Source organism: Petaurus breviceps, unplaced genomic scaffold (assembly GCF_028583685.1).
Source record: "Petaurus breviceps papuanus isolate PSGF00001 unplaced genomic scaffold, PetGlider_PUasm1.0 98, whole genome shotgun sequence".
Taxonomy (NCBI): domain Eukaryota; kingdom Metazoa; phylum Chordata; class Mammalia; order Diprotodontia; family Petauridae; genus Petaurus; species Petaurus breviceps.
This window is the reverse complement of record NW_027187460.1, coordinates 30,197,467-30,222,195: the sequence shown is the minus strand read 5'-3', so window position 1 is coordinate 30,222,195 and position 24,729 is coordinate 30,197,467. Positions and strand designations below refer to the sequence as shown.

Below are 24,729 nucleotides of genomic sequence, written 5' to 3'. Positions count from 1 at the left end.
CCTTCTCATGCTTCTCTTTCTTCTTGTATCTGAATGTCATATTTTCTATTCAACTCTGGTTTTTTTCATCAAGAATGCTTGAAAGTCCTCTATTCCACTGAATGACCATATTTTCCCCTGAAACATGATACTCAGTTTTGCTGGGTAGGTGATTTTTGGTTTTAATCCCAGCTCCTTTGCCCTCCAGAATATCATATTCCAAGCTCTTTGATCCCTCAGTGTAGAAACTGCCAGATCCTGTGTTATCCTGATTGTGTTTCCACAATATTCAAAATGTTTCTTCCTGGCTGCTTGTAATATTTTGTCCTTGATCTGGGAATTCCAGAACCTGTCTCTAATATTCCTAGGAGTTTTCTTTTTGGGATCTTTTTCAGGAGGTGATTGGTGGATTCTTTCAACCTCTATTTTGCCCTCTGGTTCTAAAACATCAGGGCAATTTCCCTTGAGAATTTCTTGAAGTATGATTTCTAGGTTCTTTTTTTGATCATGGCTTTCCAGCAGTCCAATAATTTTTAAATTATATCTCCTGGATCTATTTTCCAGGTCAGTGGTTTTCCTAATGAGATATTTCACATTGCCTTCTATTTTTTTCATTTGTTTGGACCTGTTTAATATTATCTTGATTTCTCATAAACTCACTAGCTTCCATTTGCTTCAATTTAATTCTGAAGGAATGATTCTCTTCAGTGAGCTTTTGAGATTCTTTTTCCATCTGGCAAATTTTGGCTTTTTAAGGCATTGTTCTCCTCATTGCCTTTTTGAGCCTCTTTTGCCATTTGAGTTAGTCTATTTTTTAAGGTGTTATTTTATTCAGTCAGGTTGTTGACTGTCATTTCATAATTTTCTTGCATCATTCTTGTTTGTCTTCCCAATTTTTCCTCCACTTCTCTTATTTGCTTTTCAAAATCCTTCTTAAGGTCCTCTTAATGGCCTGTAACCATCTCGTATTTTTCTTTGAAGTTTTTGGTGCAGGCGTTTTGACTTCACTGTCTTCCTCCTGTTCCATGCTTTGATCCTTTTTGTCCCCAAAATAGGAGTGTAAATTTGGGTTGCTCTGTTTGCTTTGCTTCCCTCGTTTTTTCATTTTGCCACTCAATTACTTGACTTTTGGGCTCTTTGGCAATGTAGGACTCTGCTACCAGACAGGGGAGCTTTGTACCAAATGCTGGGGTTTTCTCAGCTGCCGAAGGCATTAGTTGGGTGCCCTCTCTGAATCCTCCAGATGCTCTGGCAAGCTGCTCACATACCCAAGGACCTCCACCCTAGACCACAATCCAGATCCAAGCAGGTTAAAGCTAGTTTGATTACCCCTCAGACTGGTCACTTGGTCCCACTACAATCAGCAGGCCAGGAACTGAAACTGCCACGTGGCTGTGGCCCTTTGCCTTTGCTGCTTCTCGCCCTGGGGGCAAAAGCTGAGGTACTCGTGAACTGCTGTATCCCAAAGTCCACACTGCACTGACCTCTCACTTTGTACTTAGCATCTTTGGGTTGATAATTCTGGAAACTGCCACAGCTGCTGGTGATCTGAAATTCCTCCCGCCAGAGGCTGGTCAGGTCCGCCCTGGGGCTAAGACCTCCTGCTCCCTTGGCCCCTTCCTACTGGCCTACTGGGCTGTCCTCAGTGAGAGGTTAGCTTCTCTGTGTCATTTTGTGGGTTCTATAGCTCCCAAGTTTGTTCATAGTCCCCTTTTACATGAATTGGGGGAGGTGGAAGTTGGAGCCCTATGGAAGTCCTGTTTCTACTCTGCCATCTTGACTCTGTCCTCTCCTAAAGCAAAATTGTTAACCCATTTTTAGTTGCTTTCCTTTAGAAAAGCAGATCTATGTTGGCAGCCACCCTGGGGATGCTGGGGCACTTGCTGTTGTAGTGCTTTGTTAAATACTTTATATACTTGATTTCATTTGACCCTCATAAAAATACAGTGAGATAAGGGCTGTTATCACCAGTTTTCAAGTGAGCACACTGACATTCAGGGTCTCCAAGGCAGTAAACATCTAAGGTAGGTTTTGAATCCAGGTCTTCCTGACCACAAGTTCAGTGCTCTATCCACTGTGCCATATTTCTGATGGATGTGTTTGGCTGGTGGGCCCTGCCTTCTTTCTCATGGAATCAGAAAACTCCATCTTTGTTATGCCCTAGTTAATTATTTTTCAGCCTTTATTGTATGTGATTCTGAAGAATGTTGGTTTGCATTTCTCTGAGATGGAGAATTCTGGGATTTTAGAGCAGACCATATCACAGACAGCATTTCAGTCAGAGGACATTCACATTTGTCTGACTCTTATTTCCATCTTACTACGGATGATACAGTATTTCCACTAGAGAGCAAATGTATCAAATCCCTACTCTGTGCACAGAAAGCACTGCGCTAGGTCCTGGGGGATAAAACGATGACAAAGTGGTAGTTCCTGCCTTCACATTGCTTACTGCACTCTACTTCTGGGGAAATGACATGAACACAGGTCAGAGTAACACAATGTAGAAGATGATGGGGAGTGAAATGAGATGATACAGAGTGGTCTCTGGGAAAACAAGGGTGGAGAAGACCTTCTGGATGACGAGTGGAATTTTGAAGGAGCAGGTAGCTTGGAAGGGAAAGGACTTGGAAGGCAGAGAAAACTTTTAATTGGAAAGGAAAACTAGGTGGTGTAGAAGAGACAGGAAGCTCTGAGTTCAAATCCTTCTTGAAACACTCACTGGATTTTTTTTTTTATGTAGATGGGAAAACTAGAGAGAGTGACTTGTCCTATTTCTTGTTGCTTCTTTAAATGGATTCTTCTATCTAGGCAGCCACACATTTGCCCAGTGTGACAGTGGGCAAGCCACTTACTAAGCCTGTTTCCTCATCTGTAAAAGGAGGGTGTTGGGCTCATTGGCCTCTGGTTTTCAAGGAGTGGTGGGTACCTAGGTAGGACCTGGAAGGAAGAGAAGACTTTCATCAGAAGGAAACATCTCTGTGGCCCGGATCAAGAAGACCTGACCTCAAATCCAGTCTCAGACACTTCCTAGCTGTGTGACCCTGGGCAAGTCACTTAACCTCCATCTTCCTCGGTTTCCCTAATTGTAAAATGTGGATAATGACAGCATCTATATCCCAGGGTTATTGTGAGGATCAAACGAGATCATATCTGTAAAGTGCTCAGCACAGTGCCTGGCACATTTGTTGTCCAGTTGTTTCTACCTCCTTTTGACCCCATTTGGAATTTTCTTGGCAAAGATACTGGCATGGCTTGCCATTTCCTTCTCCAGCTCATTTTACAGATGAGGAAACTGAGGCAAATAGTGTTAAGTGACTTGCCAAGGGTCACATAGTTGGTAGTGTCTCAGACTAGATTTGAACTCAAGAAGGTGAGTCTTCCTGAGTCCAGGCCCAGCACTCTGTACACTATGCCACCTAGCTGCCCTTGTCTGGCATATAGTAGGCACTTAATAAATGCTTATTCCTTTACTTCCCCTTCCACTTCTCTATTTATGATCCAGTGAATGCTGTGTTATGGGGAGGGCTCATGGAAGTTATGTTCTGGGCTTGAGAGGAAGCTCAGTATGTGTTTAAGCCTTGGCATGGAACGGTTAGTATCTCAACTATGTACTTAGCAATCAGAAGTTTGGGCCATAACTAGTCTGAAAGTCTGTGGACTAGACTCAGGTGCTCTCAGGGCAGTCTGAGGGGGTGGCCCGAGGACGCTCTGTGCTTTTTGCACTTTTAATGTCAGTGCTTTCACTCCCTGCCTCTGGCAGTTCCTGATGTGAGTTTATAATGGAAGTTACCTGCCATAATCCTAATGAGATTTGGAGCTGTCAGCACTTTGGCTTGCTTGCAACAGTGTCCTTCCCTTAGCTATGTATGTGAAGGTCAAGAGAGGCAGCAACATTCCTGTGGTTGAGTTATTCCTGACAATTACCAGTGAGACTCCTACTAAACTGGATGAGAAAGCTTAAAAATGAGAATCATTTCAAGGCAAGTTAAAACCAAATTGTAACCACTTATCCCATAAGAAGAGAGCATTGTCATTGGGTGTTAACTGGAGTTTATTTTGCTGATATACTAGATTTTAATAGTTCAAGTGCCTTCTACATGTCAATATCCACTTAAGTCTTCTCAACCTTGGGGCAGCTAGGTAGCACAGTGGATAGAACACAGGAGGATGGAGTCAGAAAGACCATAGTTCAAATCTAACCTCAGACACTTACTATCTGTGTGAGCCTGGGCAAGTCACTTGACCCCTGCCTCCATAAAACTGGAGAAGGAAATGGCAAACCACTCCAGTATCTTTGCCAAGAAAGTCCCATGGAAAGGTGGTCCTCAGGGCCAGCCACAAAGAGTTGAATATGACTGAGTGACTGAATAACAGCTTCTCAACTTTCTCTCTCAGCCTCCACATAATACTTGTGTTAGCCATGGCCCAGAGGGCTCTTCTCTCCCAGAAAAGGGACCTTGGCTCTTGACCCACATAGACTTAGTTCAATCTTAGGGGAGCCTGACACCAAAGAGAACTGAGCCAGACTTTTATTATTTTTCTATGTCTCATTGCCCCCACCCTGAAGTTCCATGGAAAATCTCTTAAATGATGTTTAGCTGGGACTCATGTCTAGGGTCTATCCAAAAGTGGTTCCTTGTAGTAAAAGTACTCAATGTATGAAGTAGTTTTCAGGTCAAAGATATTAATTTCCTTCACCACAAAAGAAAATCTTAGAACACAAAAGACTCATAAATGTGAATTAACAGACTTGAAATATAAAGCAATAGCTCAAAAGATATGAGTATCTATCTATCTATCTATCTATCTATCTATCTATCTATCTATCTATCTATCTATCTATCTATCTATCTATCTATCTATCTTTCTGTCTTTCTATCTATCTATCTATCTATCTATCTATCTATCTATCTATCTATCTATCTATCTATCTATCTATCTATCTATCTATCTATATCTGCAAGATTGCAGAACAGATAATTCATTTTTACTTCTGACTTAAGAGTTGAGTAGAATTCAAAGTCATACCAAGCCTTCAGAATCACCTAATATTTATTCTTTTTCTGTTCCAGGTACTTTCTTGAAATCATTTATCTTTTCTCTATATGGAAATTGGTTTATTTATCTGGCAAAAGGAAGAAATAATATTTTGCTTCTGGATTATGAAGTTTTTATTCTCTCTGTTGATACACACATATGAGCAGATAGAGGAGTTTATGATACTTATATAACAAAACATAACTGGAAAATTTTAACTTTTATATAGATATTTCTGCCAAGTTACACATTTCACAGTAGAGACAACCTTGAACTTGAAATCAGGTGTCTTGGGCTCAAGTCCCAGTTCTGCCACTTACTAGCTTAATGACTTTAGGCAAGTCATTTAATCTCTCCTAGCTTCAGTTTCTCGATTTGTAAAATGGGGATAATGTTTGTACTATCTTCCCACAGGGTTGTTGGTCAGCATCAAATGAGATTAATGATATTAGGTGAGATATGCCTATATGGTATAAAACCCTTCTTGAGTGGGCAGAAAGTAATAGTCTTACTAGTATTAGTATGTCTAAAACGTGGGAAATCAAGGAATAAACATTCAGAGCTGGCAAAAAACCTTTAGGAATCAGTTCAACTATTTTCTTTTATAATAAAGGAGTAGGTTAGGAAACTGCCTTTCTTTTTAAAGTTTATATTCAGGGAACTTTATTTGACAAAATACTATAAAAGTCAGTATGGATTTGTTGGCTTCTGCCATTTTTAACAGGGATGATTCTTCACTTGAGACATGAAGAAAATTTTCCTTTGGATATTCCATAAAACAAAGTTTAAAATGGTATAAAACTGTACATGAATGCTACTTTGTTAAGGTCAGCAGTTACTGAGGAAAATGCCAAGTTATCCCAGATTTAGTGCACCACACACAGCACTGTGTTTTATGTCCAAACAGAAGACTGAGGTGTCTCCAGAAAAACCCCCAGCTTAAGTTGTGATTAAGATACCTTGAGGAGATAACTTTAGATTTTCCCTCATATTTTAGTGAGAACATATTTTAGACCTATTGTGTACAATAACAACATGTTCCAAACAAGATTCATGGCTTTTATTTGTAGTTAATTGATTTTAAATTGCAACACTAAAACTTAAATATACAATAAGAAAAGAAAAAGAAACATTATAAACTTAAATCCTAAAATTTAAATACAAAATAAGAAAAGAAAAAAAGGAGCATTGCCATGTGCATAGCACAACATAAAAGAGGATTCAAAATATACAGCAATAAAATTTCTATTTCAAGAAAGCCTATATAACAAATACTACACGTATTCAGAGCTGTCCATCTTTTCTTTGCTTCCTCGTGAGTTTTCTTCTGTTTTCTGCTGTGCACTTTTCATTTTGTTCTTTTCCCCCCTACTTCCCCCAAGAAGGCTACAGTTAAGTGTGAATACACACATACACACATATACACAAACATATATGGACATACATATACACATACATACATTTCCATACATATACATACACTTAGATATCTATAATCATACTCATATATAGACTTATACATTCATATGCATCTTTGTAGGACTGAACCATACTTGTTTGTCCTCTGTTTCTCTGAGGGTGAATAACATCTTCCTTCATAAATCTAAGTCTTTCCATTTTTAAGTACAACAACTCATCATTTCCTACACCACAGGAATATTCCAACCTTTTGGTGTTTATTTATTTTAAATATTCTAAAACATTATTGATTAATATGGCTGACGTACAGTGTAATTTCCCTATTTTTCTCTTTTAATTAATTTCAGCTTTAACTTTGTCTGAGATCATGATTAACTGCCTCTGCTTTTTTTCTAATAAATTGTACTCTTGATGTTTTTTTTTTGTTTGTTTGTATGTATCTGTTATTTCCTATCTCTCCCGACTCTTCTACTTTACTTCTATGCACTACTTTGCCCTCCTCTTACTTAACCTACCCCTCCTCTAAAGATCCCCCCTTCATCCTCTCCCTCCTCCCTATCCCCTTAGCCTTTTATTTTTTTCTGAATTTAGAAGACTTCTATACCCTTCTATATGTATATGTGTATATATATATATATGTACGTATGTATTGTTCCCTCTTTAACCCATTCCCTGTAAGAGTAGGATTTCATCGCTACTGGCTCTCCTTCCCAATCTAATTCCTCTGTTTCAGGTTTTCTTGCACCTCATTTGTTTAAGATAATTACTCTTTTTAGCTTTTTCTAGATGATTTACTTTTTAGTATCACATACTCAGCTCCACCACAATCTTTCTTTCAAAGTACCCAATTACTAATAACAATATTAGACATACAATTTACATTTTCTCAAATAAAAAGTAAACTGTCTGTCCTTATTGAGTCCTTTGTAATTAGTCTTTGATGTTTACCTTCTATCTCTCTTGGATCTTCTATGTCAACATTTCTGTTGATTTCAGGTCTTTTTGCAACAAAATCCTGAAAGTTTGGCAATTCATGAATATTCATTTTTTTTGTTATTGTTGTTGTTATTGTTCAGGACTATGCTTAGCTTTGCTGGGTATGATATTTTTGGCCACAACCCCAGTTCTTTTACTCTTCAATATATAGTGTTCTAAGACCTGTGATCTTTTAGTGTTGCTTTTTCTAGGTCTTGTGTGATTCTAATTGTGGCTCTGCCATATTTGAATTTTATTTTCTTATTGCTTGCAATATTTCATACTTGAGTTGGGGGCTTCAGAATCTAGCTATGATATTCCTGTAGGTTTTCCATGTAGGATCTCTTTCAGTTAGTGATTGGTGGATGTTTTCCTATTCTACTTTTCTCTCTTGTTCTAACTTCAGGACAACTTTCTTTAATTATTTCTTGTATCATTGTATATTGTATTGTATTGTATAAGATTATTTTTTTATCAGAGCTGTCAGGGTAGGCAGATTATTCTTATGTTTTCTCTTCTTGATCTGTTTTCCAGATAAGTTGTTTTGCTTATGAGATGTTTCATTTTCTGTTCTATATTTTTCATTCTTTATATTTTGTTATTTCTTGGTCTCTTATAACTTTGTTGGTTTCCCCTTGACAAATTATAATTTTCAAGGACTTGCTTTCTTCCTTAAGGTTGTAGATCTCATTTTCTAGTTGGTTGACTTTCTTTTCACAATCTTCTTGTTTTTCTTGGTTCTGATTAAAAAAAATTTTTCTCCTCAGTCTCTCTTATTTGATTTTTAAAGTTTTTTTTTTAAGTTCTTCTATGAATTCTTTTTGGGCAGGTGACCATTTGAGGTTACTCTTTGGGATAGGAGAGGCTGTTTTTGCTTCAGTATCCTCCTCTGAAGATGAATCCTGGTCTTCTGTATTCCCACAGTGACTTTCTATGGTTGGGTTCTTTCTCCTTTGCCTGATTCCTTTTTTTTTCAATTTATAGTAATTGGGGTATGGGAGATGGTGCCTCTGGCCTCAGATCCTCCTCTTGTTCTCCCCTCTGGCTTGGAACTAAAACCAGGAATTATACTGTCCTGTAAGTGCCTGCTAGCTAACTGCTCCTCTGTTTCTCTGTACTCACCAGATATGTGCTGGTTCCTCCAGGGATGAGTCTTGACAGCACAGGATGGTCTGGTGACCCTTCTCCCTTTTCAGTGAAACTTCCCTCAATCTTTCTCCATTCAGATGCCTGACTCCCCACACTGTCCAGGAGGTGAAAGTACCTGCAGCTGGGGCCAAGGCTACCTCCCATCCCAGCTAACCCCAGGGCTTGCCACTTTCTGGTTTAGCAGAACTAACCTGGAAATGTTTACACTTCACAGGGACCCAACCTTGGTCCTGGGATTTTTCCTTTAGATCTTCTCCAGTTGTCTCAGGGGGGTCACTGTTCTGCTCTAACTCTTGTTTATTTTTACTGCTCTACATTTGCCTTGAGGCATGATTTTGTCTTATTTGAGGAGGAAATCTAAAGAGCTTGGAATTTTCTGACCTACTCTTCCATCTTCCCAGAATTCTCTTTGATTCATAGTATTTAAGCAGTTATCTTTACAGGGATGCTATTCTGGCTTAGCCAAACTGTGTCACCTGAAAATAAATACAATAACTACAGAACAGGCTGACACTGAAAATATTCACATTTTGGGACATCTAGTCAGAGCTAGAACCTTTCCTAAAAATGTAAATTCTACTAGTTATCAACAAAAGGTAAACAAATAGTTAAGACATTTGAAGAAGAGTTGGGTTTTTCCTTAAACCATTTGAAATTTCTTGGGTTGTGCTGCTATCATGGAGTTGTAATGACTAAAAAAGTTCTGAGAGTCATAGTTTCTGGGTAATTCAATCATTTTTATTAATAAGGTCAACATGTTTATTAATAAAAGTATGGTTATTTGGCCATCTCTCTTAGACCAAAGACCTCTTATGGTGTTGGATTCACAGTTTATATGCCCTTCAAAGGGTAGGTATTCATCTTGGGTAGCAATCAACTCTGATTGGTTAGCAATTAATGAGAAAATAAATATTACAATGAGAGAGTGGTCTATATTGCAGTGAGGGTCTTGGGGTAGCTGACTTATATCACCCTAATCTTGATCAAAGAGACATTTCAATTTTCATATCACCTGACAAAAGGGAGAATCAACACTTCCCTAGACCTGTGTGAGCAAACACAATAAGCAGGAATGCACTCCATAGCCTAAATTTAGAAATTTTTTTTAACTCTCTGATTAGATCTTGGCCTGGGCAAATCTTTGCCTAAGATTTCCCATATTGGTTGGTTTTTGAGAATGAGAAAGAAGAAAAGGAAAAAAACCATAGTCCTAATGTAGTAATTAGTTATTCAATACAAGAGAGAAATACTCATTTCTCACAGAATGAGCTCAAGAGGCAGGCTAATAATAGCTACCTGAGAGCAGGGGCCCCATAACTCTGTCAAAGAAATATGTGGCACCCCTAAGCTTCAAACTGGCAGTGCATTCCTTTTCAAGGCTTTGCCTGGGTAAAAAGATGTCCATGATTTCCAGTTTCTAGTACCAAATCTGTAGCAAAATGTAAAAAAGATCAAAAGTATTTTTTTCTTTAGCAAATCACTATTTAAAAAAATTCATTTTTAGATTCCAGGCAGTAAAAAGTTTTTTTTTCTATCTTGGAATTATTATGTAGTATATATTTCCACTAGATGAGTCTTCTTCAAAAACAAGTTGTACATAAACAAGCTGCTGTGTGTGGGAGCTGAGGATCCAGAGAACTTGGTTGGAATTAGTGCCTTGCAATTATTAAGATTAAAGCCATTTACTTTTGTTAACTCTTCATTCTCTTTCAGGTCCAAATCTTCTAGAATGTGATTCTGACCTCTCGAAAAATCTTTCTAAGGGGGTGGCTAGGTGGTACAAGTGAATAGAGCACTGGCCCTGGAGTCAGGAGGACCTGAGTTCAAATCCAGCCTCAGACACTTAATACACACACACACAGACACACACACCTAGACATGTGACCTTGGGCAAGTCACTTAACCCAACCCCAGTTGCCCTCCCCTCACCCCTCCAAAAAGCAAAAAAAAAAAAAATCTTTCTGAGCAGCATCTATTCCAAGAACAAGTAAGAAATTATTTTTGACAATGAGATTTACTCCAAAGGCAAATCTTGAAGCAGATCTATCTTCATCTTGGAGGATCCTCCAGGATGCATCCTTTAGGGACGCAGGGCAAAATTGCTCTTTAACAGGTTAACAGCTATTATTTTCTTCATCATGTTTTTCTAGAATATGGGGTGAGCTGCAAACATTCTCAGTTCTTTGTTGTATCTGTACTTTTTGAAAGACAAGCTTCAAAACATTCTTATAATTGAGATTACCTTTACTGGTGAAACAGGAGCAGTTTCTCTCATACTGTGAACTATCAGACAACAGCGGAAAGGTTGGGGCTCATCCAGTGAAATATAGATTACTTTCGTGTTGTCCCTGGTGCTGCCGGACCTGCTTCAGAATTTCCAGGGTGCCAAAAGCTGGGTCTTGTCGGAAGCCTCGCTGAAGCCTTCAAAGTCACCCCAGGAGCGGTGGCACTTGATGGAAGCCAAGCAGCCCTCCACAGAAATGCCTGGTTCCCTTTCAGCACAGTGGAGAGTAACTTTTTTTTTTGCTTTCCTTTCCGGCCATAGCAGAGCGAAGTGGCTGTTTTCACAGCCCCTTGGAGAGGTCCTTTCCATCACTTCCACCAGGTTATTGAGAGAGGCCCCACTGGCAATCCCTGGTCCTGGATGGCTTCTTGCCTCCTGCATTTTTAGCAAGGAAATCTTGAGGGGAAATTTAAAAATAAACAAACCAATAGCTCTGGGAGAGCAGAGCAGTCAGTGGTTCCAGTCCTGAGGGGCCATTCACTTCTTCCTTCTACTGGAAGGAAGGAGGAGATAACAACAGGGCTTGATGGCTATCCACCTCGGGGATCCGGGCCTTTCCATTCAAGGACCTGCCCCAGGGCTCTCTTCCAGTATGGCCCCAAAGCTGGCAAAAACAACTTATTCAGTTAGACTGGGGACACACAGACATTGGGGGGCGCAAGTGAGGAGAGATAGGATGATGGGGCTTCTGGAAGGGAAAAGATAACCCTGGAGAGGGAAAGAGGGAAAGGAGGAGGAGGAAGAGAAAGAAACTTTCTTCTTATTTATTCTTGGCAATATTATATAATTTTTCTTAATCTCACCTTATTTTCTAGGTATTTGTAATGCAGATGGCATAAATTGGCATAAAACTTGTAAAAGCTAATAATAACTCCCTCTTCTCCGATTTAGCTCCAGACTGAACAAATAGGTCTTGGAAAAGGGTAGAGAGAGATGAGTCAAATGACAAGAAAGAGGAAGCAGCTTTCTGTTGTTAATGTTCCTTGATTTGAAACTAATTTATCACTTACAGGATTGAGACTTCCCTTTGGATCTGTCAAGGAACTCAGAATGTGGAGGGTGCAGTATCTCCAGCCTTTAGGAGGTGATTAATAGAGTGGTAAGAGGGGAAATAATTACCTGTCTATCCTGATCATAAATCTAGAGCTAGAAAGGACCCCTGAGCCATCTAGTCCAACTCCCTTAATTTTACCTATGAGAAAACTGAGGCCCAGGAAAGTTAAGTGACTTGGCTAAGGACAGAAAGATAGCAAGTGTCAGAGGCAAGATTGGAATCCAGGTCTTTTGACTCTAGGGTGACTTCCATTGTATCAGGATGTGAATTATAAGTAGTGGGAGGAACTTAAAAGTATATAGGCCTTTTACTCCTCCTTTCAGCCTTCTCTCCCATTCTTCCTTCCTTGTGGGTAGAGAGGCAGGCAGCAGTTTTGTTCTTCGGCTTTTCTATTAGACAGAGAAGTTGATGGAAAGCGGCAGAGCAATTCTGTCCTTCTCTCTGATAGGCAGGGAACCAAGCAGCAGCTCAAGACCCTCCATTTTGGAGGCCTGTCTGCTTGATATGTTTTTCTGTTTTCTTGTAACTTCTGTCTGTATACTCTGAAGTTCTGGGTGTTGACTTTTTCCCCTGAACAAGGTAAATGATATATTTGATTGATTAAAGCAAGATTGTTAACCCATTTTGAGTTGCTTTCCTTTAGAAAAGCAGATCTAAGAACCTGTGTTGGCAGCCACCCTGGGGATGCTGGGGTGCTTGCCACTACAGAAAGTAAAGGAGAAAATGTGAATAATATAGTTTAAATTTAAAAGTTCGTGATGAATACATTCCTCCCCTTCTTTCCCTCCCCCCCCAGTTATTCAACATTTAATAGCATATCCATGCTTTAGGGTTGCTGTTAAAAATTTTACCCCCTCCCCATTTGGAATTATGCTAGGCATATAACCCAACAACATTATTGACAAAAAGAAAGGCCCCCTATGTAATGAAATACTTATAGTAGCATTTATTATGGTAGCAATAAACTAGAAACAAAAGCAGATCCTTATCAGTTGGGGAATGGTTAATTTAAACTAATTGTGGTACATGAACTTGATGGAATGTTAATGTGCTATAAAAAATGAAAAATGTGATAAATATAGAGAAGCATGGAAACATAAACTGATAGAACATCAAGTAAAAGATCTAAGGAAAAAATACACAATGACAAGTGTAAATGAAAATATCACAAAATAATTGAAGATAAATTACAAAGAACATGCTTGTCCCCAGTGAAGAGATGTGAGAAGGCATTTCTTTTTACTACTTTTCAGAGGTTGGGAGCTGACTTCAAGGTGCTAGACATTGAAAGATCATCATATTTTTTTCAATATGCTCAATATATATTTTTAATATATTTCAAATAAATCTCAATATATTTGATATCTTTTCAACAATATATTGAAAATTGAATATTTCAGTACTTGATATATTTAATATATTGATATTTTTAAATACCAATTTCAATGATTGAAAATATTCAATACATTGAATGTATATTCAATATAATGAACATATTGAATATGTTGGATATTTTCAATTTATCAATATTCAATATATTCTAATAATATATTGCTATTCTATATTTCAATATTTAATATACATTCAATACAATCAATTCTGATATTTTAAAATACTAATGTCAGTAATTGAAAATATTCCATCTATTTAATTTTTCAATATTCAATAGATTGATCAATTTTGCTGATATTCTTTCCATTTGAAAAATGTCTTTCATATAAGAGATGACTCTTTGGGAGGAATGGAGGTTAGTCTACAGAAAACCAAAAGTTATTAATGAGAATATTTAAAAAAGAATACAGCTCCCAATTTGCAGATTTTCACTGAATTAAATGGGAAGTGTTTTGTCACAAGAAGATGGTGATTTTCAGTCCCTGGAGGCAGCATTATGATGAAAGAAAAATAGTGCTGAATTTGAGGTGATTAGCCATGAGTTTGTATTCCAGGTCTGCTTCTTACTACCTTGTGTGTCATTGGGCGAATCACTTGATAGAAAGTCCACATGCTTAAAATATCTTGGATCTCTCTCTCCAATTCTGAAGCAAATGTGTCTGCTTATTCAATGGGACATCTCAGCCTAGCATCCTATTATATATTGCTTAAAGAACCTGAGATTTTCTAGTTGGGAAGGGGGTTTTGTCAGAAATACTACACATATCTCTTCCCAGGGCAGTCCCCTTAGCAAATCAGATTGAAAATATGAATTAAGAATTGTAAAAGGTTTGCAATGGCCCAAGGTGACAAAATATGGGAATAATCCCCATAGGAAGATGGACACACTAATGTACTTTTGTTGGAGCTATAAATTGGCTCAGTCCTTCTAGAAGGCAATTTAGAATGATGCTTAAAATAGTCACTAATATGTCTATATTTTTTGACTTTTTGATCCAACTGTTAGGCACTCCTATTGCATCCTGGGTCATCTCCAGTCATCCTGGTGAATATCTGGTCACTGGATCCAGATAGCTCTGGAGGAGAAAGTGAGTCGAATGATCTTGCACAGCTTTCTCTCACTCAAATCAAAGTCAACTGCAAATAATGTCATCATTTCCCTGATGCCATGGTCCTCTTCAGAAAGGAAGGACAAACACAACAACCCCAAAGAGACTGAGGATAGGATAAAAGGTCCCATCTACAGGCAAATATTCATAGTAGTACTTTTTGTGCTAGCCAAGACCTAGATACTCATGAAGAAGAGAACGGTTAAACACCTTGTGGTAGGTGAACATAATGGAATATTACTGTGCTATAAGAAAGATTACCACGAAGAATTCAGAGAAGAATTAGAAGAGTGATATAAACTGAAGCAGAACTAGTCAGTCAGTCTTTTATTTTATTTTACATCTATTAAGTGCTTGTATATGCCAGGCACTGTGCTAATTTTGGGGATGCAAATACAAAGAAAAATAAATGGTTCCTGCCCTCAATGAGCACACAATCTAATGGGAGAAGATAACACACAAAAGATTTAGCTAGTGGAAATGGAAAAATTAGGAAAAATACATGACTACCACAATGTAAATGGGAAGAACAAAATAATTCAAAACTAAGCTCTCTATAAATATAATGACCAAGGTTAGCCCTGGGAGAGATCAGAAAATGAACCTCCCTCCCTTCTTTGCAGAGGTGGAGTTCTATGAGTATGGAAGGCTGCATTCAGTTGATGTGTGGCTTAGTTTTGCTGAACTGGTTCCTCTCCCCCCATTTCTTTTCTAGTCTTTGCTAGGAGGAAGGGATATGAGGAATGGTAAGGGGATAAAGTAAATATGTATTTGTAAATGAAGGTCATATAAAAAACAAAAAATATAAATAAAAATGGGGGAAAAGATAGAAGTGTCCTTAATAAAAAGGAGGCCCCCAAATTTAGCATCTTTCTAAGGTCACAGACAGCAAAGCTTATATTTAAACCCAAGCTCCCCAACCCTCCCATTGCAGTTATTCTCTTGAAGGAGATTATAGAATCTAAAATTTAGACCATGAAGGGAACTTAGAGGTCATCTAGTACAACCCCTTATTTTACAGATGAGGAAACTGAGACCCCAGGGAGGTTAAGCTCAAGATCACACAGGCATAAGTGATAAAGCTCAGGTTCTCTGACTCCAAATCCAGTACTCATACCGCTACACCATGTTGCCCCTCTTAAGAGCAACCTTCCATATGTGCTTTGTTTGTTATTCTTTAAAGGGTGGTTTCTTTCTCTGTAAAATGAGTGTCTTAGACTAGGATCTTAAATAGTTCAATCTTTCTATGATTTTATAATTCTATTGAAAAAAATCCTATCTGAAAAGGCAAATTGAGATAGAATATCATTTAGTTTTATGAAGTCATGAAGAATATGAATTAGGTGGACTGGGGATTACTAAATTCCATAATACTTGTACTAGGGGACCACCTTAATGCCTGTAACAGACTATAGGACACAAAAAAGGAAGATATGCTTTACAATGTAGTAGATGCTACAGATGAGGGAGTTCTTCCAAAGTCTAAGAAGGGTATAGGTATATCCATGGGTTATTGAAACTGAAGATTATTTCAGCATTCAGATAGAGACTTGATTTTTATTGGTATGGAAACTTCTTTTACCAATGCATCCTTTCTTATTCTATGACATATTTATCCTATAAATCTGTCATAAATGTTCTGACCGATAAACTAGGGGACTTATTATCTTTGCTTTTTAAATAACGACATAGCAAAGACTCAGGCTATCTGGAGTTTGTCCTTTTTGCCACATAACTTACTTTCCTCTTTTTCACCTATACATGCCATTTTTTTTTGCAACAACACATGCTGATCATTTGATCCCAGATATTTCTAGCTTTCCCCAACTTAATAGCCCATTAATTGGTTTAGCATTGAAGTACAATGAGTTATAATTTTAAAAAAGCTACAGATGTTTGGGATTAGTGAACATTTATTAGGTACATGTTATATGTAAAGCATCGTGCTACAAGATGGTAAGAGAAAGAAATCAGCAAGATATAATCTCTGCCTTCAGGAAGTTTACAGTCAGGTCAAAATGTGTGCAAGCACTGGCATGCGCGCGCGCGCACACACACACACACACACACACACACACACACACACCTTACATCTTGAGGTTGCTGCCATGAAAGATAACTCTGTACTCCAAAGGGAGTCAGCCTAGTATAGGCATCCCTAAAGTCTGGGCATATAGGAAATCTCATTAACTATGCATATTTTCAAGAAATGAAATGAATGAAATTTTCAACATTTTATTTAATTACCATAAATGAGATTTCATAGGAAGACATAGAAGACACAAGAAATCTCATTAACTAAATTAAATTAAGCTCATTAATATGGAAAATAGTCCTCAATAGCTAATGAAAGTTTTTATTCCATATGAAATTGTCATGGCTAAAATTTATGCTAATTAAATAAAACGTTGTTGAAAATTTCCCTGAGACACTTAACACAAAAACTAGCCATGTGACCTTAGGCAAGTCACTTAACCCCAATTGCCCTACCTTCGCCCCTTCAAAAAGCTAAAAAAAGAAAGAAAGAAAATTTCATTAATTTCTTGAAAACATGCATAATGAGATTTCCTATGTGTCCAGACTTTAGGGACACTCTGTAGAATGATCATTGAATTAGAAATCAAGGAATCTGGGTTTTAGTCTTAGCTCTGTCACTAATTAGATGTGTGACCCTGGGTAGATTAGATTGTAAGCTCTATGAGGGCAGGGACTACCTTTTGCCTTTTCATGTATCCCCAGTGCTTAGACTCTGGGTAAATCACTTAACCCTGTTTTTCTCAGTTTCCTCATCTGTAAAATGAGCTGGAGAAGGAAATGGCAAACACTCCATTGTCTCTGCCAAGAAAACCCCAAATAGAGTCATGAAGAGCTGGACATGACTGAAAACAACTGAATGATAGCAAAAATAAGTGTTTAGCACAGTTCTTAGCACATAGTGGGCTTTTAATAAATGTTTATTGAATTGAACAGGACATGCCGTCTCCCTGGGTTGTTTGTTGTTACCTTGTGAAAAATGATGTGGTTAGACTAAATGATTTTTATAGTTCCATTTTACACAAACATTCTGTGATTCTGTAATGTTCACCCTCAGGCTTAGATGTTGTATGAGGACTGCCCAAAGGTAAAAATCCTCATGTTATATGGGATAATTTTCTACAAAAAATTACTTTTATTTTTTTTACATTTCAATTTTATTTAGTATTCCCCTCCCCCCACTCCCCACTTATACTACCTATCACTTTGCTAATTATGGCCCATAATGGACAGGGAAGAGCTTCATATTGAATTGTTCCTTGGTAAGGAATGTTTTCAGATGTTCTCTCACCTCTTGTAATAGTCAGTCTGCCTAAAACAAACATACCTGTGCATTTTTTTTTAAAGCAATTGGGGTTAAGTAATTTGCTCAAGGTTACACGGCCAGGTGTTTCTGGGTGGGTGCTAAGTGTCTAAGCCCAGATTCGATCCCAGGTCATCCCAACTCTTGCGACGGTGCCCTTACTCACTGTGCTACCTGGCTGCCCCTGTGGTGTCATTTCTGTCTTTATCTCCCCGGATGAAGTGTGGCACATTATTAATTATTGCTTTCACAAATGGATGCTGGCCACAGATTTTAATCTAAAATTAAAACTGCTCATTTATTGTTACTAACCTGTCAATAGGAACAAATGGCCCAGCCACTCCTGTGCTGTGCCACACAATATTAACTGTCAAATGAAGGTGCAAAGTACAAGAAACATTCCACCTCTGATTTGTTGCTGCAGCATTTCCTGGCAGGCTGGCTGCCTTGATAGAAGAGAGAGAAGAAAAAAAGACATGTTCGGTATAAACCACAATCTAGAAAGTCCCGACTAGTTTCCAGTGAATAGAGTGAATCTCTCTGAAACTCTCTGGCAGAGTGAATAAAATCCTAATTAAAGTAAATTTTAGGGAACACTTGCTTCTTGTGCATGAACCTGCTCTCCTTTCCTGGCATACACTCCCCCCCCCACAAATGCCAGGACAAAACCAACGAGAAGAAATGTAGTAGAGATATATTAAAGATCTGTGCTTAATTTTAAAAGCTGCATAAGTTCCCAAATCCATAGCAATCCACACAAAAATGACCAAAAAGTTCTTGGATACGTTCCTTTCTGTGACTATTTTCATTCTCCATGAAGTGGAGTTGTTGGATGAAATGACCCCCAAGTCCTTGTCTGTCCCTAGATCTATGACACTAATTTGAGGAACTGAAGTTTTCACTAACTGAATGTTCAATAGGATATGAGTGTAAGGGGCCTGTTCAGAATAGAATGATTTACGCTTACTTCCCTGACAGAAATAAAATATTCAGATTACAGGAAGTATCATAGATTAGGTAGACAACACCTGCAGCAGTCTGTTCAATTCTGGCTAGCCACGTTTAATGAGAAACATCAAATAGCTAGAGGGGTCTGAAAACCAGTCCTAGGAATAGTACAAGTGATAAAGCTGTTTTTGAAAGTATGGATGATATGGAATGGAGGGACCCTGTCCTGATTCAGAGCATGCATGGGGAATCTGAGACTGTAGGCTGTCTGTTTACTTTGTGGTAGACAAGCCTTTTTGATTGGCTGCTAAAGTAGAATTGAGAAGGGTCTACAAAAAGCAGTAACTGAGCCCTGTTTTTCTCTTAATGGTGATCAAGGCAAAGATTGCTATGGGCCTTCCACTAGAAGGAAAGAGAAGGAGAAAAGGAGAGGGAGAGGAGGGAGGGATGGAGGGGAAAGACAGAGAGAGACAGAGAAAGAGGGAGAAAGACAGAGAGAGAGAAAGAGAGAGACAGGGAAAGAGAGAGAGAGAATATAAGAATCTTTGGCCTGCTTTCCCCACCCAGGCCAAAATGAAATCAGAATACACACTAAAGTTCAAGTGGACTAGGTGATAAACTCATAGGCTTTGAAAGGTCAGATGAGCTATCAGCGTCTGTGAGGAGAGAGACATGAGGGAAGACTTGCTTGGTCTAGATAGTCTAAGGTATCTTATTGGGTCTTCAAAACAATCCTGTAAGGAAGGCAGAGCATCTGTGATTAATTTCATGTTACATTGAAAGAGCTGAAAGAAGACTGAAGTTGTTAACCCTTGGTGGAATTGGCCCTGGAACTTAGTTTTTCTGGCTCCTAGCGCAATGCTCTTCCTACCATAATTAATATCTTGACTCTTGAAAATACTATAATTTGGAAAATGGATTCCTTTTTGCTCCAAGGGAGAGAACAAGGCAACATGGAGAGTGCCAGCTTTGGTTTCAGAGGACCTGCCCTAGAATCCCAGCTTTGTAATTTGCTGCCTGATGACCTTGTATAAATTACCTCCCCTCTGGGCTTTGGTTTCCTCATCTGTAAAATAAGAGACTTGAAAATTTTAGAGGTGTTTTCCAACTCTAATGCTGTGATTGATATATGTAGAAACGATAGGGAAGATTTTATCCCAGTGGAAGGAAGAATTTTCAAACAATCAGAATCCCAAAATGAAATAGACTCTGTGGTTAGGTAATAAGATTCCTATCACTTGAAGAATCATAGATCATAGACTATTATGGAGAGTATATTGGGATCATGGAATTTCATAACTTACTTGGAATCTACATAATCCCCCCACCCCAAATGGGTGTTTGTATTCTGCTTGGACACCTCCAAGTAGAGGTGCCTTAATCTTTTTATAAAAGAACCATTTATTTATTTAGCTATTATGGGATATTATTTATTTTAATGGAAAAAAAGAGCAGGACTAATTATACAAGACCATTAAAAAAAAGAAAAAGAAAACTTTTTCCTATCAGTTCTTTTTTCTTTAAGTAACATTTGAGTTAAAAAAAAATCTCATCCTGTGTCTCATAAGAGAAAACAGATTGAGAGTGAATTGTCAGAATCTTATTGCTTATTCTCTGACATGGCTCAGAGAAATGGGGGAAAAAACTGCAAAAGAGTGAATGAGAGAAAATGAAGATCTTCAAGTGATTGGCACTAGATTATAAATACCTCAGGAGGATAAAATGGACCATGAGGGAAAGACTCCAACCCATCATTGAACCAGACAGGCTTGTCTCTTGGGCATCCTTGTCACCATAATAGCTCTTTTTGGAGTGATTCGGTGTTGGTTAAGAAATGGAGACACTGATCAGTGGGACAGATTAATTATATGGTATATAGAAGCAAGCGAGCACAGTAGACTAGTGTTTGATAAACTCAAAGGTCTCAGCTATTTGGGCTCAGGAACTCACTACTCTACAAAAACTATTGGGAAAACTGAAAAGCAGTCTGGCAGAAACTAAGCAGAGGTTAACATCTCACACTGTATACCAAGATATGCTCTAAATGGGTATGTGACCTATATGTAAAGGGTAACATTATAAACCAATTAGAGGAATAAGGAACAAGTTACCTTTCAGATAAATGGATTGGAGAAGAGCTCATGACTAAAAAAAAAAAGGATAGAGGGGAATCACAGCAGATAAAATGGACATTTTTAATTTTATAAAATTAAAACTTTTTTTGCACAAGCCAAACAATGGAATTAAAATTTTAAGGGACATGAATTGTTGGGAAAGTTCTTTGCTGCAGGGTTCTCTGCTAAAGGTCTTATTCAAGATACTTGGGAAACTGATTCAAATTTATAAGAACAATAAAAGCCATTCTCAATTGAAAAAGGGTGAAAGGAAATGAAAAGGTGATTTTCTGAGTAGGAATCCATGAGTATACAGGCATATTCCCAGGTTTGAATCACAAGATATAACAGACTGTCTTCCTTGAATATGAAACCAAGACATTTATTCAAACACCAGTAAGCCAAATCCACCATGGTAACAAAGAAGTCTATACACATTGCCAGTGCAGGGAACACCGAGACCCCCAAACTTTCCTCCTTTAGGCCTCCCCACAAAACAAGTTTCCTTGGGCAAAATCTCTTCCTCTCCCACCTGTGCTAGCTGCCCTGCTCTGCCTACTCTCTCTCTCTCTCTCTCTCCCAGCTCTGTCTCACTCCCACTCCCTGCTCTACTCCTTCTTGCTTCACTCATTCGACAAACTCCTCCCACCAGGGGCTCCATGTGATCATGTAGGCCTATTAAGGGGCAGGGAATATCTTTAAATTCCCTTACCATTAATCCATAGTAAAAAAAATGCTTCCAATCACTAATAATTAGAGAACTGCAAACTAAAACAACTCTGAGATTCCACCTCACAGCCATCAGATTGACAAAGATGTGAAATAGCTGGAAAATGAGAAATGTTGGAAGGGTAATGGGTAAACCTTTAAATCAATGTCTGTGGAGCTGTGAATGGTTCAGCCATCCTGCAAAGCAATTTGGAACCATGTCTCCTAAATGACTAAACTGTGCATAATCTTTGACCCAGTGATACCACTACTAGGTCTATACCCCAAAGAGATCAAAGAAAGAGGAATAAGACCCATATGTACAAACATTTATAACAACTCATTTTTGTGCTAGCAAAGAACTGAAAACTGAAGGGATACCCATCAATTGGCAAACAGCTGAATAAGTCATGGTATGTGTATGTGATAGAATGCTATTGTGTAATAAGAAACTTTGAAGGGGATGCTTTTAGAAAAAATTGGGAAAATTTGTATAAACTGATACAGAGTAAAGTATATGCATGCACACACTCATACAGAGAGATAAATGTAGGTACTTTAAATATATATGTGTGTGTATATATACATATATGCATATATGTGTATATATACATATACTTTATTTTTTTTCCTTTTGGAGGGGGTAAGGCTGGGCAATTGCGGTTAAGTGACTTGCCCAAGGTCACACAGCTAGTAAAGTGTTAAGTGTCTGAGGCCAGATTTGAACTCAGGTCCTCCTGACTCCAGGGCCGGTGCTCTATTCATTGTGCCACCTAGCTGCCCCCTATACATATACTTTAAAACTAAAAAAGACTAAAAAAAGTAAACAGATTCAGAACAATTAATGCTATAATATCAATATTGCAAAAATGAACAATTCTGAAGGACTTCACGACTCTGATCAACTAAATGACCAACCATGATTTCAGAGGATAGTGAAAGATTTCAGAAGAATGCTGCCTGTCTCTTGACACAGAGATAATGGATTTATATGCAGATTTCTCTCCCTCCCTCTGTTTCTCACCTCCTCCCCACACGAGTGAGGGTGGGTGAGAAGTAGAATAAATGTTTGATAATTTTTAAAAAATGAAGAGACTGAAAAGGAGAACAATTATAAAAATGTGTTTAGTTATAAGCAAAAGATCCAATAACACTTTTGCTAGAGTAGCAACTTAAACAGATGGTTTATAGATTCCACTTCAACAAAGCTCCATCTCATTCCCTATCATTTGTTCTGATCTTTACCTGAAATCAAACCCTTTTGCTATAATGGAGCTTCATTCTAAAGTTTTAAACTAATCTTCATTCTCAGAAAATGTTTTAGAGGTCAGTGAATGAATATAAATTCTTTGTGAACTGTCCTCTAAATTTACTTCACCATTACTTTCCCAAGAACACCTCCCTGGAGATTAGGTGGTATATTTGTATTGGGAACAGTCTTTGTTTTTCATTTTTCTTCTTTTTTTATCCTCCACAAGGAACCATCTGTCACATAATTGCAGAACACAGGGGCAAAATTGTTCTCCCCTTAATCACTAGAACATGATTCTGGGCTAAGCATTCAATCAGGCAGTGAAATAATTCACTTAAGGAAAATAGCAACACATCAGGAAGGATATTTGAAGAGGAGAAACGACACAGAAGGAAAATAAATAACACAAACTGACAGAAAAAAAATCCATAAATAATTTAGCACAACAGTTCAGACTCAGAGACCAAAGGAATGATGTGGGATCCTCCAATCTCATGAATCATAAGAACCTGGATGAAATGTGGTGGCTGAAGCCCATCATGGCCCCTAGGTTAGCTGGAAACGTTTCCTGTGGTGATTTAGGAGGTAACGGTTGGCAGAAAGTAAATGTTCTCCTGGAATTACGCAATGCAGGAAGTCTCATTGAAAGATGTAGATATAGATCTACCACAGGGAAAAAAGACATTGATTTCTTTTTCTTGCCTCATGGGACAGACTTTCATTACCCTACATCCTTTCCCTTCTCTAAAGGTAGCCAAGAGAAGATAAATCATAACTGATAATTAACACGTGCTTGGCTACTCTCTATAATGATAGAAATTATGAAGAGTCAATAAAAATGAGTATAATCCAAGTTAACTGTAATTCTGCTTAACTAGATTCTGCTTAAGTAGAGGTTAACTGTTTATGTCTGTGATTGTGCACTTGCAACAAAGTAAAAATCATTATTAATGGCAATATCTTGGAAAATCCAAAAAATAGGATATGCCTCATGAAGCTAGACCTTTCATACAGCAAAATGAGACAGCATCATTCCCTTTCATCTTTACACAGCAAAAGTTAGTGTTGGTTGAAACTGAGTGAACGATGTTTTTGGTAATACTGTACTTGCAACTCCAAGGTAGGGATATCAATCAATAAAGCAATCAATTGAGAAACGTTTATTAAACATTGCCAATGTGCTTGGCTCTCCATAAGTGTGGAGGGTACAAAGAAAGGCAAAAATGACACCTGCCCTAAAGTAGCTCACCTCCTAATGAAGGAGATTTGTATGGAAGACAGATACAGATACAGAACTACAGTTCCCTCCTCTGAGGCAGGAAGTAGTTTCAAGGAACATGACCCTTTGCACAAGAGAAGAATGTACTCTGTGTTACTGAAGAAAGTACTTTCAGGCCATAAAGTGACAGGAACTGTGAGTATTCTACACATACGCCTCAGAGTATAAAGCACCTACTATGTGTCAGGCACACTGCATAATCGCTTTATAAATATCTCATCTGATCCTCACAACAACCCTTCAAAGTAGGTGTTATTATCATTCCCATTTATGTTTGATAAAAGTGAGGCAGCAGTGGTTAAAGTGACTTGCTCTAGGTCACATAAGAACATTGTCTGAAGTTGGATTTGAACTCAGGTCTTCCTGACTCTAGGCTTCATGCTTTATCTACTGCCTTTGCTTGGTCTCAGCTTTAGTTTCTATCTCCTATAGTTGTTAGTGTATCACTTATTAAGTTCTTGACCATCCCAGTGGCCTAAGGGAGTTTCTATTGGCTTTTGCTGATGTTATTTATTCATTTGTAAGCTAGGTAATCTATTCTCTAACCTTGGGCAGCAAAATAACTTTGCCCAGTTGCTTAGCCTCCTAATACTAAGTCTCTTAGTTTTTACATTAGCATTTTTATGAGATCACTGGGATGACATCTGAGTGGAAAGCTAATATCTCTATTGAAAAGTATTATGTAGATAA

The 24,729-nt window shown here is 38.1% G+C and overlaps 1 pseudogene; it reads right to left on the bottom strand.

Annotated features, from left to right (window-relative positions):
- Nucleotides 1-10,042: 10,042 nt before the first annotated feature.
- LOC138156048 (uncharacterized protein CLBA1-like) lies at nt 10,043-11,227 on the bottom strand (annotated as a pseudogene).
- Between the last annotated feature and the right edge of the window lie 13,502 nt (nt 11,228-24,729).